The following is a 17,968-nucleotide window of genomic DNA, read 5'->3' as shown; positions in this document are numbered from 1 at the left end:
TTCATTTTCTGTCATTTGTTTTAACTGGTCTAATGTGGTTTAATTCGTTAATTGGCATTAATAAATGTTGTCCATTCTTAATCCATATGCTTGTGTCTGCCTCATCATTTTGGGTGGGTCTGGGTACAAATTCTGTTTCCAATTAGTTAAATGTTCAAAGTTAGTTTAAAAAAAGTTTATCCAATTTTAAACAGGATTTCCAGCTGCAATGTCGAAACAGCAGTGATGCAGGCCCTCTCCCAGGCCACCTCACCCAGAATGCCTCACTTTGAGGAAGGACCCCTTCCTCAGAACAAGGGATGGGGATGAGACAGGCACTCTGCACAACCTCACAAAAGCCTCACTGAGTGAGTGGGTGGTGGTGGTTGCAACAGTGGTTGTCTGGCATGTGGGTGGACTGGAAGAAGGGAATGAGAGATGGGAAGGCACAAGGCAGAGTGTTTTGGAAAACGGGTGCAGGGATGTCTTGGGGTTGGAGGGTGGTAGAGACAGGAATCTTCTGAGACACTTGGATTGGGAAAATTTTCCAGTTTTTTTGTTCTTGGGAAACCTGGGAAGAAAGGAGAGTTTTGGAGTTTTGTTTCTGGGAGAGATCTTTCACTTGATCCTGTAAGTGGAGATGGCAGGGACTGAACCTGGGACCTTCTACCACTAAGCTAAATTCCCTTTTAGTAAATCACCACATACTCATTTCAGCTTCAAATGCTGGATTCCCCATGCAAATAAATTTCTAAGTTCGAGGATATCTCTGTCAGGAAATGTTCCATTTCAGTAAGTATTGGAACAGAACTGGTTTCTGAAGGAAAAAAACACAAATACATTCTGAAAAGCTGATTTGCTACGTTTGTACTTAGATGCTTCTCCAGAGTACTTCTTCATTAGAAGCCCTGGATAATCTTTGATTTATGACCATTTGCAATGTCACCTCTGATATTCTCCAACAAATAGCACTTATTAATATGGCAATTCATACACATTTTTATGCAAACATGGTTATGATTTCTGAGTACACTTTGTAGGAAGATATATTTTTGTTTACATCAGTATTGAAAAAACACAAATACTCTTAAGCTGATATTTCAGCATCCCACAGGGAGACCCTTGAAAACATCTCTCCAGAAATGGAGTGCTTGAATGTGAATGAAATTCAGGTGCTGATTACAGCAATGTCTACATCTGGTTCAAAACTATAAATTGTGAAACAAGAATATTTTCAGATGAGGTTATTCATACTGGATATTCATAAAGAACTAGTGTTTTGAGAGTGAATGTTTACTTCTACCCCTTTTAAACTGGTGCAGAGGTGGACTACAGGTTTGACTGTGTAATGTATAATTGTATCCAGAACATGCATGCCAACTTACATTCCTATATCTTGTTCTTCAGGTGAGAAATCATGGTATTGTGCTTTTATTTCCCCCTCCTCATTTCTCTCTCTCTCTCTTGAAAACAGTAAATGGAAACTTTTGGGAAAAGCTGACAACCATTTATTGGAATCTAGAAATCTAAGCATAATATTGATGTAAATATATAATGCAGTTTTCACATAGTGCAGTGCATGATGTTGTTGTGTGAGGTTTTGTTTTTGATGTGAACAGTAATGAAAAAGAAAGGTCAACATTTTAAAGGTTTTAGATATGTAAATGTAAAACTTGGTTCAATCACAGATATGTTCATACTTGAAACACTTTTCCTAAATAAATATGCACACCATATTTTATTAGAATATCTCACTTTTTTTTGGAAACAAAATGGCTGTACCATCATTCTAGGATGGTAGCTGTTCTATACATCTTTTCCTTTCCCTGCCTTTTAGAAGTCATTTACGTGAAGAGACTAAAGCTGGGCAATTGATGAATTCATAGTTAAAGCAAATGGCTAATGTTCCACTATAAATCTTAAAACATGTCTACCTCACCTTAACTGCTCATGCTAATCACTGTAAATATATTTTATACCATATTTTAACACCTTTCAGATCATCCCTTATTCCTCATCTGTCAGGTGCTTTATGATTCCCACTTGTACAATAAAAGACAATGTAAAACTTTATTTCCACTGATGTCAATATCTTTCTGATTCCCCTCTCCAGATACTGGAGAAAATTTAACAGAGAAACCTCTTTCTGATTTAAAATCTCAGGTAATCACAAGGACTATATTTCAAGCCACTCCACCATTTCTTCAACACAAACTCTAGGGTATGAATACCAAGGAGAATTATCAAAGATTAGGAACATTTTTTCCACAATAGGAGAAGCTTCAGCTGGGATTCAGCCTCTCTTTTGTGCACAAGTGAAAAGCACTTCTGAATGTATATCAGAGAGGGGTTGATATTCCCTTTCACTAGTCCTGAGGTCCCCAGTCTTGGGAATCTGTGGTGAAAGAAAGGCTTCCACTGTATGGGAACTTAAAATAGGGCTAAGTTAACATTTCTCAGAAATGAATTTTTTGAGAATTTTTTTAAAAAATATGAACCTTTGGAAAAATTCAGTCCTCCCTTGCAAAATATTCAGTGAAATACCCCCCTCAGTTTTCATCACCCATGGATTTTGAGTGAAACTGTGGATCCAGTTTTAATATTTAATGTTGTTTTAATATTTTTGAAGGAAGGAGTGGGCTTTGAGCCCTTTCAGTCATCATCTCTTTCTTCCTTCATCTACCAATGTTCACTAAAATAGTTTCATCATTAAGTGAGCTGAAACTTCTTAGAAATTTCCTGAGAAAAACACCCACACATGCATGAAGAATAATCTGCAAAATTCCCTCCCCCTATTTTATTGCCCGTAGATGGTGAGGAGAATTATGGGAGACTATTATAATTGGACCTTAGCGTAAAGCCCCGTGTTCAACCTGAACACATTTGCAGTGTTTTGCATCCTGTCCTCTTTGTCAAGTGAAGGAGATATTTAGTCTACCACTGTGATGTGGCAGCCACTTGTGGCATGAGAGATGGAGAGCAGAGGAGACACACTTTGAAGTTTTTTATTATTCTTTATATAATAGTTGGCATTTGGGGGGTTGGGTTCCTGTCACTTGGGACTTGGACTTACGTATCTTATTGTAGTAACAATAAAAAAGCATAACTTGAAGACTAGCTTTATTTTGTTTGGAGAGAGTGTGAAAAGAGCCTTCCTGGTTGAGTAGAATCTTCATTGTTGTGGGAAATCTGAGACCCTTGTCTTCTCAAGTTCCAACATGAGGGTTTTATACTCAAGTAGGAGGTGTAATCTCTGACATTATTGGATTTGGTGATGGAGGCCAGAGTCTCTGTCATGGCTAGTGGAGAATAAGATGGCTTCCCACACTTTAGCATCTAATGTGAAAGCTTGCTGTTTTATAGGGAAGCATCAAATTACAGCAGATAGGATACAAGCTGTACCATGTTCACTCTCCTTGGCACAATTGAAATGGTTTCTCACCACGGTTACTTGCCAACTGCCTTTTGAACTGAACTGAGCCAACCATGTTTTTTCCCACTGGTGGCATCCCAGTGTTGTGAAATGTCCTCTTTGTTGAAATGCAAAAGGCTCCATCAGTACTGGCATTCTGCCAGCTCCTCAAGACACACCTGTTTAGGCAAGCATTCCCCTGCACTTGAACTTCTGAACACGGTCTTGTCTTTCATTATTGGATGAGTTTCAGTTGGTGCAGGAAGTGGACAAATGGTGCGGGCGACCACGTCTGCTCTAGATCCTTGTCCATCTTGGCTGGTCAAGGCTAGCAGGACTGGTACCACCGGCTGGGCCAAGGAAGTGATAAATGCCTTCTTGAGTGAGGGAGTAGTCCCTAGTAGCCTCAAGGAGGCAGTAGTGAGACCTCTTTTGAAGAAACCTTCCTTAGACCCAGATAACTTGAACAATTATAGATCGGTGGCAAATATCCCCTTTTTGGGCAAGGTTCTGGAGCGGGTGGTTGCCAATCAGCTCCAGGTGCTTTTGGATGAGACCGATTATCTGGATCCGTTTCAATCCGGTTTTAGGCCTGGTTTTGGCACTGAAACAGCCTTGGTCGCCCTGTACGATGACCTCTGTCGGGAGAGGGACAGAGGGAGTGTGACTCTGTTGATTCTCCTTGATCTCTCAGCGGCGTTTGATACCATCGACCATGGTATCCTTCTGGGGAGACTCGCAGAGTTGGGAGTTGGAGGCACTGCTTGGCAATGGTTCCACTCCTACTTGGCGGATCGTCGCCAGAAGGTAGTACTTGGGGAACATTGCTCGACTCCTTGGACTCTCCATTGTGGAGTCCCTCAGGGGTCGATTTTGTCCCCCATGCTTTTTAACATCTACATGCAGCCTCTGGGTGCCGTCATCAGGAGTTTTGGAGTGCGTTGCCACCAGTACGCTGATGACATGCAGCTCTGTTTCTCCTTTTCATCTTCTACAGGTGAGTCTGTGGATGTGCTGAATCATTGCCTGACCGCGATAATGGACTGGATGAGAGCTAATAAACTGAGACTCAATCCAGACAAGACTAAGACACTGTTGGTGAGTGCCTCCCCTGCCCAGATGGTGGATGTTCACCCTGTTCTAGATGGGGTCACACTCCCCTTGAAGGAACAGGTTCGTAGTCTGGGAGTTCTTTTCGATCCTTCCTTGTCTCTTGAAGCGCAAGTGGCCTCGGTGGCAAGGAATGCGTTCTTCCACCTTCGGTTGGTAGCCCAGCTACGCCCCTATCTGGACAGGGATGACCTCGCCTCAGTTGTTCATGCTCTGGTAACTTCTAGGCTGGATTACTGTAATGCGCTCTACGTAGGGCTGCCCTTGAAGACAGTTCGGAAGCTTCAGCTAGTGCAAAATGCAGCAGCCAGACTGCTGACGAGGACCAGCCGGTCAGCACATATAACACCTGTTCTGGCCCGTTTGCACTGGCTACCTATTTGTTTCCGAGCCAGATTCAAGGTGCTGGTTTTGACCTATAAAGCCTTACACGGCGTGGGACCGCAATATCTTGTGGAACGCCTCTCCCGCTATGAACCTACTCGGTCACTTCGCTCAGCATCTAAGGCCCTCCTCCGAGTACCAACCCATCGAGAAGCCCGGAGGACAGTTACTCGATCTAGGGCCTTTTCTGTAGTGGCCCCCGAACTGTGGAACAGCCTCCCCGAAGAAGTACACCTGGCGCCTACGCTTCTATCTTTTCGGCGCCAGGTTAAGAACTGGCTATGCTCCCAGGCATTTTAAGCGTTTATGTTATAATTTAAATTTTTTATTTTTTATTTTTTTCTTTAGTTGCTGCTTGTGTTTATTGTTTGTTGTCTGATTTTATTGTTGATATTTTGTATTTTAACCTTATTGTACACCGCCCAGAGAGCCACTCGCTATGGGCGGTCTATAAATGAAACAAATAAATAAAATAAATAAATAAAATTAACTGGTTGGTTTTTTGTTTGTTTGTTTTTAACTGTTTTAATTTCCATGTGTTTAACTGGTTTGTTGTACTATATATTATAATTAAAGATGTTATAATGTTCCAGTTGAATTGTAATTTTTTAAAAACAAATTATGTATGCATTTTATATTTGATTTTACGTTGTAAACCACTTAGAAGGCCTTTTGGTATATAAGCAGAATAATACCCCTCAATAGCTGATGTTGCCAGTGTCATTGGACTTCAATGTTGCAGGCCCGGATTCATGTATCCATTCATGAACTCACTCACCAGCCTGGACAGGTCACTATATTTTGCCTTTTGTTCTCTACGTGAAAAATATAAATAGTGAACTTCTCTATAGCATTTCTACTCTAGGGTGAATGTGATGAGAATTACATTGTTTCCCCCACTTCAAAGTGTTGTGTGTGAATAAATTATTCATATAAAATATGTTTATTTAAGCACAAAATATATGAAACCAGCCTTTAAAAACCAATTCTAAAAAGGATGCATAAGACTATTTTTGTCTATAGTTAAAATTTAAATATATTTTATCTTCAGTCTTCAAATAAAATAAATCAGCAGAAAAGAACTGCTTCTATGTTTATTGGTCCTCCCCACCAAAAAAATTTTTTTATTTTTTTTCTGCAAGATATGTAAAATCATTGTGACATGATTTCACCTCAAGTTTAATTGAGTCAGTGAGTAGATATAATGAAGCATTTTGTTAGTGGTCTCCAGTGGAGGTGTTAATGGGAAGGAAAGTAATTTTCACCTTATTTATATATTGTATAAATATAAAGTGATCTTTCTGTTGAAAGCTCAATTTTCTTCATACTATTTTGGTAGGGGCTGCAGGTCTTACTCGAGAAATATGGTGTTTTATTGCACATTACAGTACAAAACTAGTATTTCTAGAAGCCATAAGCCAAACTACTGGCTCATGATAGAATAATAAGGCAAACTAAAAATGTAATCCAGGTCCCATAGTGCTTACCCATTTGAGCGCTTTCAATACCATTTTCAAATAGCAACAAATGTTTATTAGACTTTGTTGCAATTTCTCAATTAAAATATGCCAAATTAAAATGTGTAAACAATGATTTTTTGTTTCATAGAACCCGAATAATTAAATGGACTATATACATTTAATGACCAACACTGTAATCCTAAGTATGTGTACTCAGAAATAAATCTGTTAATGTTGTGTGATTTGTATATTATGTTTTGATTATGGCTGATTATGTTTAATAATGGTGTCAAATTAATAAAGAATGATAAAAAAGAAATGTCCTATTGAATTCAGTGGGACTTACTGCCAGGTAATGAGGTTGATATTGCACACTTATGTCCCTATGAGATATAAAGGGTGGTATTTAATGAAGTAGTTCTGCTAGTGCAAGAATTTCCTCTTGTGCAATAGAATTTCCCCTTCCCCTCTCTCACCTGCACACTCCCAGTCTGCTCCAGAAGGGTGGGAGAACCACCGGAACAGATTTTGGGGGGAGGACAAGAAGAGCAGAGGGAAAGGAGGTTCCACTGCACAGCCAAAAGTCCTTCCGCTAGTGGAACTACTTCCCTGGATGCCACCCAAAGTAATATATATATATTTTTCCCCATGGTGGTGCCATTGTTATCCATTATCTGGTTAACAGAGTTAAACTTATTTTTTGCAACTTCAGAGAATGGCTGAATTGGAGTGTCTTCTGTGGACCAGTTTACCAAACCAAGCTTTGCATGTTTTGTTTTCCAGCCTGTGGTTTCTAGGTACAGTTGCTTGCCCTGGAGAAGATACTGCAGTATTGACCAACAAGAGTTTTTAGACTCAAGGGTTGACTTTATGTTACCAGCTTGAAATGGTTCAACCCAGTATTACCATGATCACAGCAAATAAAGGATATGTGATGATGGACACACTTACTCAGGCACTGTACCAGGAAAGCATGGAGAACAAAAGACTTATTGTTCCTACCATATCCATGTCCAGCATGCCCTGCTTGTTCATAATTTTGAGATTGTCTTCCTTTACCTTCTGGGAGGAAGGGCAGGATATAAATTTAATAAATAAATAAATAAAAGGGGAGAAAGCCGCAAGCTTCCCATTCCCCATTATGGCCTGGAATAGTGCCTGCGTGTCCATCCATCCATGACCATCTGTGTGCACCAAGAGGCAGAACCCAGACTTTTTAATACCTTGTGGCAACCTCTCTGGACATGGGCACTGTGCACATGGTATGCATGGACCGATCCCCAAATATATTACCTCCACTTTTAAATATAACTTTAATATATGGATTAAAGTTGGATTGGTGACAAGGGATTTTTGCTTGATTTTTTTATGTACAGTATCAAATGAAGATGTTAACCTTTAATGAGGTGCCAGTGAATTAAAAAAAATAAAATTCTCTTTCTGTTTCTCAACAGGAGCTGTGGTTCACAAGGTTGAGGTAAGATTTTAATCTTAATAAAAATAAGTGAAGTGTCTAATTAAAATGGAACACTAAAGCATACAAGCATTGTCTCAGACTTGGTGGTTAAACTGCTTGATGAAATTAAATATGGCTGTTCTGAACATTATGGATGATCTCTTGTTCCTACTTTCTTAGTTTGCGGAGTAGATACACCATTGCTTAAACAATGTTTTGAACTGTACAAGCTCAGTCTTCAGGTGTAAATAAGAATAAAAGTTTGAGAAACTGGGTGTGAATTTGTACCCACACACACACACACCAACCTTGAACTCTCACAACTGGGTTTTGGGAGGAAAACTAGTTTTCATTCGTATGACTGCCTCAGCCATGGCAGCCATGTTTTCTTAACTGAAAAGCTATAGTTGCAAGTGAATTTGGAGAGTGAGCTACATAGATGTCTATGCATGCCAGTCAATAGAGCATGATCGATGTATTCATTGTTTTTTTGTTAAATGAAATAGCTGTGAGAATGAAGCATCAGTAAGGAATTGATCATCATTATATCCAAAAGGACTGTTCCACTTCAGTTTGCAACAGCAGTGACTTGCATTTTGTGATTCCCTTTCATTTCAAACATGAAAAAAGAAAAGTAGCTTATCAATGACAAAGTTTATGGTTGTTTTCTATGGGCAGGGAGCATTTTATGTGTGAAAACTCTCAGACATGTGGTGCCTAACCTGTAATCTGGTGTGACATTCAGGGAACTCTGCATAAACCCAGGACTAAGTGAGAATCGGAAGCATAGTGCCTGAAATTTAAAGAGTGCTGGAGAGGAGAGAGCAAGAGAGAACTTATTTGCAACTTTTAAAAGAGAATTAAGGGCACAAAGGGGGGGAGTAGAAACGGCAAACATGAATTGTGCCATGCAGAATTTTCCCTCAGAAAAGAGGGGGAAAACTAATTTTAGTTGTGAATGTGAAGTATTAGTGTTCATATCAAACTCTAAAATTCAGTTTTTATGAGAAAAGAATCTAGAGAAAAAACCCCAAACCAGATTCCTTCCCACCCCCCAAAAAATCTGACCTTCACCACCAAATTCTCCTGGGACCCAGGGCTTGATTTGGAACTGTCCATTGGAATTCAAATTTGCAATTTTGAATAAGTGAAAACAATTGTGTTCAAAATGATTGCCATTTTTATTTTCAGCAATATTCTTGAGAATAGTCTCAGGTGTATTCATGTAAAAGGAGATAGCAAATAGTCCTTTGATCAGTATACAATTATGTTAGCTGGACAGAAAAAAAAGTTAATGATCCATTGAGAGACATTGTGAAGCAGGAGGCCTTTCTGTAACCAAAATGTTGGAAGGGTCTCTTTTATTATCACAGTGGCAAAACTCTGTAAGTTTCTGCACAGGGCACATTTTTTAAAAAAGTAATAATTCTTGAAGAATGTCAACGTGGCTCACATGAACTCAATATCAGCCACATCTACCAAATCCAAATCTCTTGCCATTTTTCCCCGTTCCTCAGTTTTCTAGTGCAATTTATGTGGAGTACCTAATTAGCATAGAGGTAACTGTCAGTGGCAGCTGGTGGCTTCATGTCACTGGGGCAGTGGAATTCGCTCAGGGTTTTAGTCTGAACATTCAAGCAGCTGTCCAAGGTGCTGAACCTGTTTGGGAATAGGTTTCAGCACCTTCGACACTTCCTTGAAAGTTTGGATTAAAATCGAGAGTGGATTCCACTGTTCCACTGATATGGAGCCACCAGCTGCCACTGATAACTGTTGCTTCTTGTGTTCAGGTTGAGTTAGTTTTGTATCTAACAAAATGAATCTGCTCTATATCCTAGATCAATTTCCACTATTGGTGCAATAAACAAATTTCTGTGTTGGGCAACTTGATGTTCTGTTACGAATAAGCCAAGATCGAGTTCACACAATGCTTTTTTTCTTGCACATACAATCAATTCTGGGCATTGGTGGGGAGCATTTAATCATGACGTACCCAGTTCTTATCACTGCAATTGGTGGTGGTGATGCTAGTGACTTCTTGCAGACCAGTATCTGTGATCGCATATACCTTATTCTACAAAAGTATGTACATGACAACTGGGACAGCTCACATGTTCAAAATAAGGACAGTGTAAATTATCACTAAGTCCCTGTCTATAAGACAAAAAGATGTGTTGTGCAATCCTACACATGATAACTCAGAAGTAAGCCCTATTGAGTTCAAAGGGATTTATCTCCAGGTAAGTATAGGATTCCAGCCTTATTTATAAGTGTTATACATTTTATTCATGTTATACATTTTACAACTCATAAGATGTTTTGAGTGTGTAGGTTCTTAGGCTTTTCAGTGTAAATATATGATAAATTACATAATCTAAAAAGCTTTATTGCTGAGGGTGGACCTGGTTTACTGGAAAAACACCTATGAGGAAAGTGTGAGATCTGTGAAAATCTAATGTATCTATGTCACAAAGATGACATTTCTTTCTATAATGCCTGTATTAGATAAACATTTTCCCTCCATTTTCAGATATTTCAGTGTCCATTTTTAGCAATGCATAGGGCACTGTGAAGTGTGTACATGCCAATATTTTCATAGCCTAGGGATATTCCTATCTAGTAGATCAGTTTCTCTTGTTTCAAAACTCAATAAATTCATCCACTCTGAACATGATGTGGCTGTTTCCCTCTAGATGAGATAAATGAGCTACCAAAATGGTCTCTGTTATATAATAGGTTACAATTTTAACCGAAATATACATCTGCATTTTTGGCAAAGAGTAGCTTACTAAGCCATAATGCTAGCTACACTCTTGTGTTGTGAGCTTTGTATATTAGAGAAAGCAGGATATTCTATTTGTACACAGTAGCTCTGTAAGACAGCTCTTGTGAGGGGAAAGGCCAGAGATGCAGTTTCTTAAACTGTAGATATTTGGACTGAAATCTTCAAATAAAGGCAAAACAGGTGTTTATTATCAAGGGCACTGTTTTCATGTGCCACAAATCAGCCAAGGCCTCTCTGAGTCAGAACCAATTTAAAGCCATATGTACCTATGGCATTGGTAGAATGACATTCCGGTTGTGGGTAGTTCATTAGTGAAAATCAAATCTAAATGCCATTGCCAGTCACATCCTTGTTGCATGTTCCTGCAAAATTACTGCATAGACATAACATAAAAGCAGATTGAGAGGAACTCCATATTGACCAGATCCAGGGCCAATTTGGAAGTGCAAAATGAAACAAATATGTGTATACTTTTACAGGCATAAAAAGAAGGGAGGGGAAAAGGAATTAATCCATTTTTAAAAAGTGCTGAAATCATTACATTTAAATAAACCAGTCATGGCCAGCTCAAGACATATACTACAAGCCTACCCAGGTACACAATTTAGTTATCTATGTTTAAATGTTTTACAGATTTCAGCTGTGTTTACTGGTAATTATTATCTTATGCAGTCTTGGTTTTTGAAACAGTTTTGTTGCTTTGAGCTGTGCTTTATCTATACTTTTATTATGTACATTGCTTAGAAGGTTTTATGATTAGGTATTCTATAAGTCCCCAGTCCTGGGTCTCATCTGGGACCGAATTTCCAGCACAGTGGGTTCCGGGGGGGGCAGAGGGTTGGCATGCCAGGAAGTCCCTCATGGTTGGCACAGGCCAGTGGGTGGGGCGGAACTCCAGAGAAGGCCAATCACCAGGCTCCTTGGCTCTTGCAGGAATTGGATGTGTGGGCAGACCAGAGGGAGAGCTGGCTTTTGCTTGGTCCATCCGTGGGCTATTTAAAGGAGTCCACCCCATCCACTGCAGTCAGTTCAGGCAAATACTTTCCCACACACCCTCCCTTGGTTTGGAGTTTTGGTTTTTCTGTGGTTTCCCTGCTGCTATGGACTTGGTCAGTTGCTGGGTGACAAGGCTGGGAAGGAGTTTTGCCCCAGAATGATTGGCTGTTCCTGGGGATGTTCACCTTTCTCATAGCAGTGGGTTTCTCCTTCACTGTTGAAACTTGGTTGGCTGGAGTTGGCTTTGGGCAGAATACATTTTTGAGATAATGGGGGAGGATCCCCCAGTTTCCCATTGGGGGGGCCCTTATGGGATTTGGAATGTAGCCAAATACTCCAAAGCCCCAGCTCAAGGCACTAGATGGGTGGCAGCACCCCTGGTTGGCAAGGGCCCCTACAACAATGGTCCATGCCAAGGAGGCCCCTTTCTCCTCCTCTCCCTCCTCCTAAAAGGTGGAATGCCACCCCCCAGGTTTCCCTCCCAAGGCTCAGGGTGGGGGAATGGGGATGCATATCACATAGCAAATGAGCTGTGTGATGTCTGGATCACACTCATGCCAGGCCAATGTCACTTCATGTCACTGTAATCAGTAAAGAAGTTGTGGCCTTCTTTTACCATGAGCTAGAGGAAGCCCCAGCTGACGAAGCGTCAAGGCGAGTTAAGCAGCAGAGCGAGTTCGGCAGCAGGGCGAGGAGGCCAGGGCCCCCCACTCTGCCCTTCTGTTCCCTGACCTCAACTAAACCGCAGTCTGCAACCCATTGACGTAATAAACCTTAAACAAAACTATGCAGGTAAGAAGCCAGCAGGGGTGTGGGGGCTTTCCAGTGTTTTGCACCGCCTGCAGCATGTACGACTATCTGCCTGTTGGACAGAAGTCGTGGGTGTGCTCTCGGTGCAATGAGCTCCTGGCTCTCCGGGAACGACTTCATTTCCTTGAGGCCAAGGTGGCGGACCTGGAAAAGCTGAGAGAGGCAGAGAGGTGTGTGGAGGAGGCCTTCAGGGACGTTATAGCTGTGTCCCACTCCAACGATGATAGCTCTCCTGCTATCATGGAGAACGATGGTCTCGGGGAAGGAGAGCATCCAGCTGAGGAAGAGGGAAACGATCCCTTAGAAGGGACCCATTCCTTGGGGGATGAGCAGCTATCCTCTCGTGCCGAGGATATATCTCCAGGGGGTGGAGGGATCCTTGTAGTGGGTGATTCGATCATTAGGAACATAGACAGTGGGGTGTGTGATGGGCGTGTAGACCGCAAGGTGTTTTGCCTGCCTGGTGCGAAGGTTGCGGATATCGCCCGTCGTTTAGATAGTTTGGTAGACAGTGCTGGGAAGGAGTCAGTGGTCGTGGTGCATGTTGGCACCAACGACATGGGGAAATGCAGCCGTGAGGTCCTGGAAGCAAAATTTAGGTTGCTAGGTAGGATGCTGAAAGCCAGGACCTCCAAGGTGGCTTTCTCTGAAATGCTACCAGTTCCACGCGCAGGACCAGCCAGACAGGCCCAGCTTCGCAGTTTCAATGCGTGGATGAGACAATGGTGTCGGGTGGAAGGGTTCGGATTTGTTAGGCACTGGGGAACATTTTGGGACAAGCCGGGCCTGTACAAAACGGATGGGCTCCACTTGAACCAGAATGGAACCAGACTGCTGGCACTTAAAATTAAAAAGGTAGCAGAGCAGCTTTTAAACTGACTGAGGGGGGAAACCTGACAGGAGCTGAGAAAGGTCCGGTTCGGAATAAACCTCCCCCCTGGGATAAAAACCAAAGAAATGATGAAATTTTAAAAGGGGTAGGCCTAGAAGTAGGCATTGTGAGAGCAGGGGCACAGGATATAAATTCAGAAGTGCAAAATTAGCACAGGCCTAACCACAAGTGCCAAAGACACTTGAAGAGAGACACTGCTTACAAGTGCCTGTAAGCTAATGCTAGGAGCCTCCGAACCAAGATGGGAGAACTGGAGTGCTTGGGCTTAGAGAAGAGCATTGATATAGTGAGCATAACGGAGACTTGGTGGAATGGAGAAAACCAGTGGGATACGGTTATCCCTGGATATAAACTATATCGGAAGGACAGGGAAAGACGTATTGGTGGCGGAGTCGCTCTATACGTGAAAGAAGGCATTGAATCCAGCAAGCTCGAAACCCCAAAAGAGGCAGACTCCTCCACAGAATCGTTGTGGGTGGTGATACCGTGCCCCAGGAGGGACTTAATACTGGGAACGATCTATCGTCCCCCTGATCAAAATGCTCAGGGAGACCTTGAGATGAGATATGAAATTGAGGAAGCATCCAAACTAGGAAATGTGGTAGTAATGGGTGACTTCAACTACCCGGACATAGACTGGCTGCATATGTGTTCCAGTCATGACAAAGAAGCAAAGTTTCTAGATATTCTAAATGACTATTCCCTAGACCAGTTGGTCATGGAACCGACCAGAGGGACGGCAACCCTGGACTTAATCCTCAGTGGGGACCGGGACCTAGTGCGAGATGTAAGTGTTGTTGAACCGATTGGGAGCAGTGACCACAGTGCTATTAAATTAAACATACATGTAACTGGCCAATTGCCAAGAAAATCCAACACGGTCACATTTGACTTCAAAAGAGGAAACTTCACAAAAATGAGGGGATTGGTAAAAAGAAAGCTGAAAAACAAAGTCCAGAGGGTCACATCACTCGAAAATGCTTGGAAGTTGTTTAAAAACACTCTATTAGAAGCTCAACTGGAGTGCATACCGCAGATCAGAAAAGGTACCGCCAGGGCCAAGAAGATGCCAGCATGGTTAACGAGCAAAGTCAAGGAAGCTCTTAGAGGCAAAAAGTCTTCCTTCAGAAAATGGAAGTCTTGTCTGAATGAAGAAAATAAAAAAGAACACAAACTCTGGCAAAAGAAATGCAAGAAGACAATAAGGGATGCTAAAAAAGAATTTGAGGAGCACATTGCTAAGAACATAAAAACCAACAACAAAAAATTCTATAAATACATTCAAAGCAGGAGACCATCTAGGGAGACAATTGGACCCTTGGATGATAAGGGAGTCAAAGGTGTCCTAAAGAACGATAAGGAGATTGCAGAGAAGCTAAATGAATTCTTTGCATCTGTCTTCACAGTGGAAGATATAGGGCAGATCCCTGAACCTGAACTAACATTTGCAGGAAGATATTCTGAGGAACTGAGACAAATAGTGGTAACGAGAGAGGAAGTTCTAAGCTTAATGGACAATATAAAAACTGACAAATCACCGGGCCCGGATGGCATCCACCCGAGAGTTCTCAAAGAACTCAAAGGTGAAATTGCTGATCTGCTAACTAAAATATGTAACTTGTCCCTCGGGTCCTCCTCCGTCCCTGAGGACTGGAAAGTGGCAAATGTAACGCCAATCTTCAAAAAGGGATCCAGAGGGGATCCCGGAAATTACAGGCCAGTTAGCTTAATTTCTGTCCCTGGAAAACTGGTAGAAAGTATTATTAAAGCTAGATTAACTAAGCACATAGAAGAACAAGCCTTGCTGAAGCAGAGCCAGCATGGCTTCTGCACGGGAAAGTCCTGTCTCAGTAACCTATTAGAATTCTTTGAGAGTGTCAACAAGCATATAGATAGAGGTGATCCAGTGGACATAGTGTACTTAGACTTTCAAAAAGCGTTTGACAAGGTACCTCACCAAAGGCTTCTGAGGAAGCTTAGCAGTCATGGAATAAGAGGAGAGGTCCTCTTGTGGATAAGGAATTGGTTAAGAAGCAGAAAGCAGAGAGTAGGAATGAACGGACAGTTCTTCCAATGGAGGGCTGTAGAAAGTGGAGTCCCTCAAGGATCGGTATTGGGACCTGTACTTTTCAACTTGTTCATTAATGACCTAGAATTAGGAGTGAGCAGTGAAGTGGCCAAGTTTGCTGACGACACTAAATTGTTCAGGGTTGTTAAAACAAAAAGGGATTGCGAAGAGCTCCAAAAAGACCTCTCCAAACTGAGTGAATGGGCAGAAAAATGGCAAATGCAATTCAATATAAACAAGTGTAAAATTATGCATATTGGAGCAAAAAATCTGAATTTCACATATACGCTCATGGGGTCTGAACTGGCGGTGACCGACCAGGAGAGAGACCTCGGGGTTGTAGTGGACAGCACGATGAAAATGTCGACCCAGTATGCGGCAGCTGTGAAAAAGGCAAATTCCATGCTAGCGATAATTAGGAAAGGTATTGAAAATAAAACAGCCGATATCATAATGCCGTTGTATAAATCTATGGTGCGGCCGCATTTGGAATACTGTGTACAGTTCTGGTCGCCTCATCTCAAAAAGGATATTATAGAGTTGGAAAAGGTTCAGAGGAGGGCAACCAGAATGATCAAGGGGATGGAGCGACTCCCTTACGAGGAAAGGTTGCAGCATTTGGGGCTTTTTAGTTTAGAGAAAAGGCGGGTCAGAGGAGACATGATAGAAGTGTATAAAATTATGCATGGCATTGAGAAAGTGGATAGAGAAAAGTTCTTCTCCCTCTCTCATAATACTAGAACTCGTGGACATTCAAAGAAGCTGAATGTTGGAAGATTCAGGACAGACAAAAGGAAGTACTTCTTTACTCAGCGCATAGTTCAACTATGGAATTTGCTCCCACAAGATGCAGTAATGGCCACCAGCTTGGACGGCTTTAAAAGAAGATTAGACAAATTCATGGAGGACAGGGCTATCAATGGCTACTAGCCATGATGGCTGTGCTCTGCCACCCTAGTCAGAGGCAGCATGCTTCTGAAAACCAGTTGCCGGAAGCCTCAGGAGGGGAGAGTGTTCTTGCACTCGGGTCCTGCTTGTGGGCTTCCCCCAGGCACCTGGTTGGCCACTGTGAGAACAGGATGCTGGACTAGATGGGCCACTGGCCTGATCCAGCAGGCTCTTCTTATGTTCTTATGTTCTTATAACTGTCTCATGTCTTGTTATTTCTCTAGTTCAATCCCTGAGGATACGTCACACCTGGGCCTGCAAATTAATTAAGTAGAACCCAGATGGCACCCCCCCCACCTACTAGGACCAATGCTTTTTAAAAAAATCTAACAATACCATTCAGACACCAGGTCCTGCCTTCATCTAACCCAGGGATCACCAACATAGTCCATGTGGGTGCACATCTGCCCACAGCAGCTTTCCTTGGCTCCTGCAACGCTCCTTCCCCACTGAAACTAGGCTTGAAAGAAGCATTCTATTGTAGCCAATAGATTGCATTGTATACTTTGTTGCAGTGTGTGTGTGTGGGGGTGCCCACAACAGTTGCGGATGTGCCCTCAGGCCCCATAAGGTTGGTGATCCCTGATGTAAGCCCTCCTTCGCAATGTGACATAACCCAGATTACTTCACCCTGCTCCATGACATGGTCAATCCTTGGTCTGTAAACAGCAGCATTAAATTATGACTTTCCTCTTTTAAATGAAATGTCACCAACACCCACAAATGGAGCCTCCAATTCATCCAAGGACCCTTCAGCCACAATGCTTTTAGAAAATCAATTCACACATTCAATTAACAACCATCAAATGAGGATGTATATGCATGTGTGAATCAATTGACTCCTTATGGTAAAGGGAAAAGGCACTAATTTGTAATATCTTTAGAACTCATCATATTGTTTTATAGAGTGCATTGGCAAATCCTTATGAAGAGGGTTCATAGGATCAGACTCCTTTATTTACAATGGAAATAATCCACATTGACAAAATCTCCATATGAATTACTTTTTATTTTTAGCATATGAACTCCTTATCCCCCTAACCTTTTGAATATAATAAAAATAATTATTCCAAATCGCACTACAGGCTCATCTTCTTTTTTCTGTTTCTCTCCACTCCCCTTCCACAATGTACCTTTAAAGTTATCATTCTCGCGAACACATTTGCAGACTGTCTGGTCAGGTGTATAACTGGAAAAGGTGAAGGCAAAATATCAGCACACTTAACAAATGTATTTGCGTGCTGTGTTCATAGGAATTCTTCCAGTTGCATGGCAACCATCTTTCTAATTATTATTTGCAACTCCATTTTTAATAGTTTAATTAGTATTTTCTCAATTATATTGTTGCATATAATGAATTTAATTCATCCCTCTCTTTTCTTCTTTTTTTTACAACAATAAATGCAGACTAGCATTAGGCTATATACAGTCTAGACCACCATTAAACATAGCCCCCCAATGTTATGAGTAACGCCTAGATATACATTTTTAAAGACCTTAATATTACAGATCACATTTATGTAACCTCAACATAAAAATGTGCAAACAAGAAAGACCCTGAATGCTGGAGAGGAGGGAATGGGTAAAGATGACAAAAAAAGAAAGAAAAGGAAAAGGAAAACTTCACAAGCATGTTTTTTTACAAGTGATGAGGAATTGTGGACCTGA

General features: G+C 41.5%; 1 protein-coding gene across 16 annotated transcripts in view; it reads left to right on the top strand.

Moving 5' to 3' along the window:
* The window catches only part of PTPRD (protein tyrosine phosphatase receptor type D), a 2,140,456-nt gene that overhangs the window by 1,102,009 nt on the left and 1,020,479 nt on the right, over positions 1-17,968 (top strand). For all 16 annotated transcript variants that reach the window (XM_061629619.1, XM_061629614.1, XM_061629634.1 and 13 more), the window contains one exon: positions 7,800-7,822. The gene's annotated coding sequence lies outside the window, so the exon portion shown is untranslated. The remainder of the gene's footprint in view (positions 1-7,799; positions 7,823-17,968) is intronic.

The sequence above is a fragment of the Rhineura floridana genome, chromosome 1 (assembly GCF_030035675.1).
Source record: "Rhineura floridana isolate rRhiFlo1 chromosome 1, rRhiFlo1.hap2, whole genome shotgun sequence".
NCBI classification, from domain to species: Eukaryota; Metazoa; Chordata; class Lepidosauria; order Squamata; family Rhineuridae; genus Rhineura; species Rhineura floridana.
The sequence above is the reverse complement of the archived record's forward strand: the minus strand, read 5'-3'. Positions and strand labels throughout refer to the sequence as shown.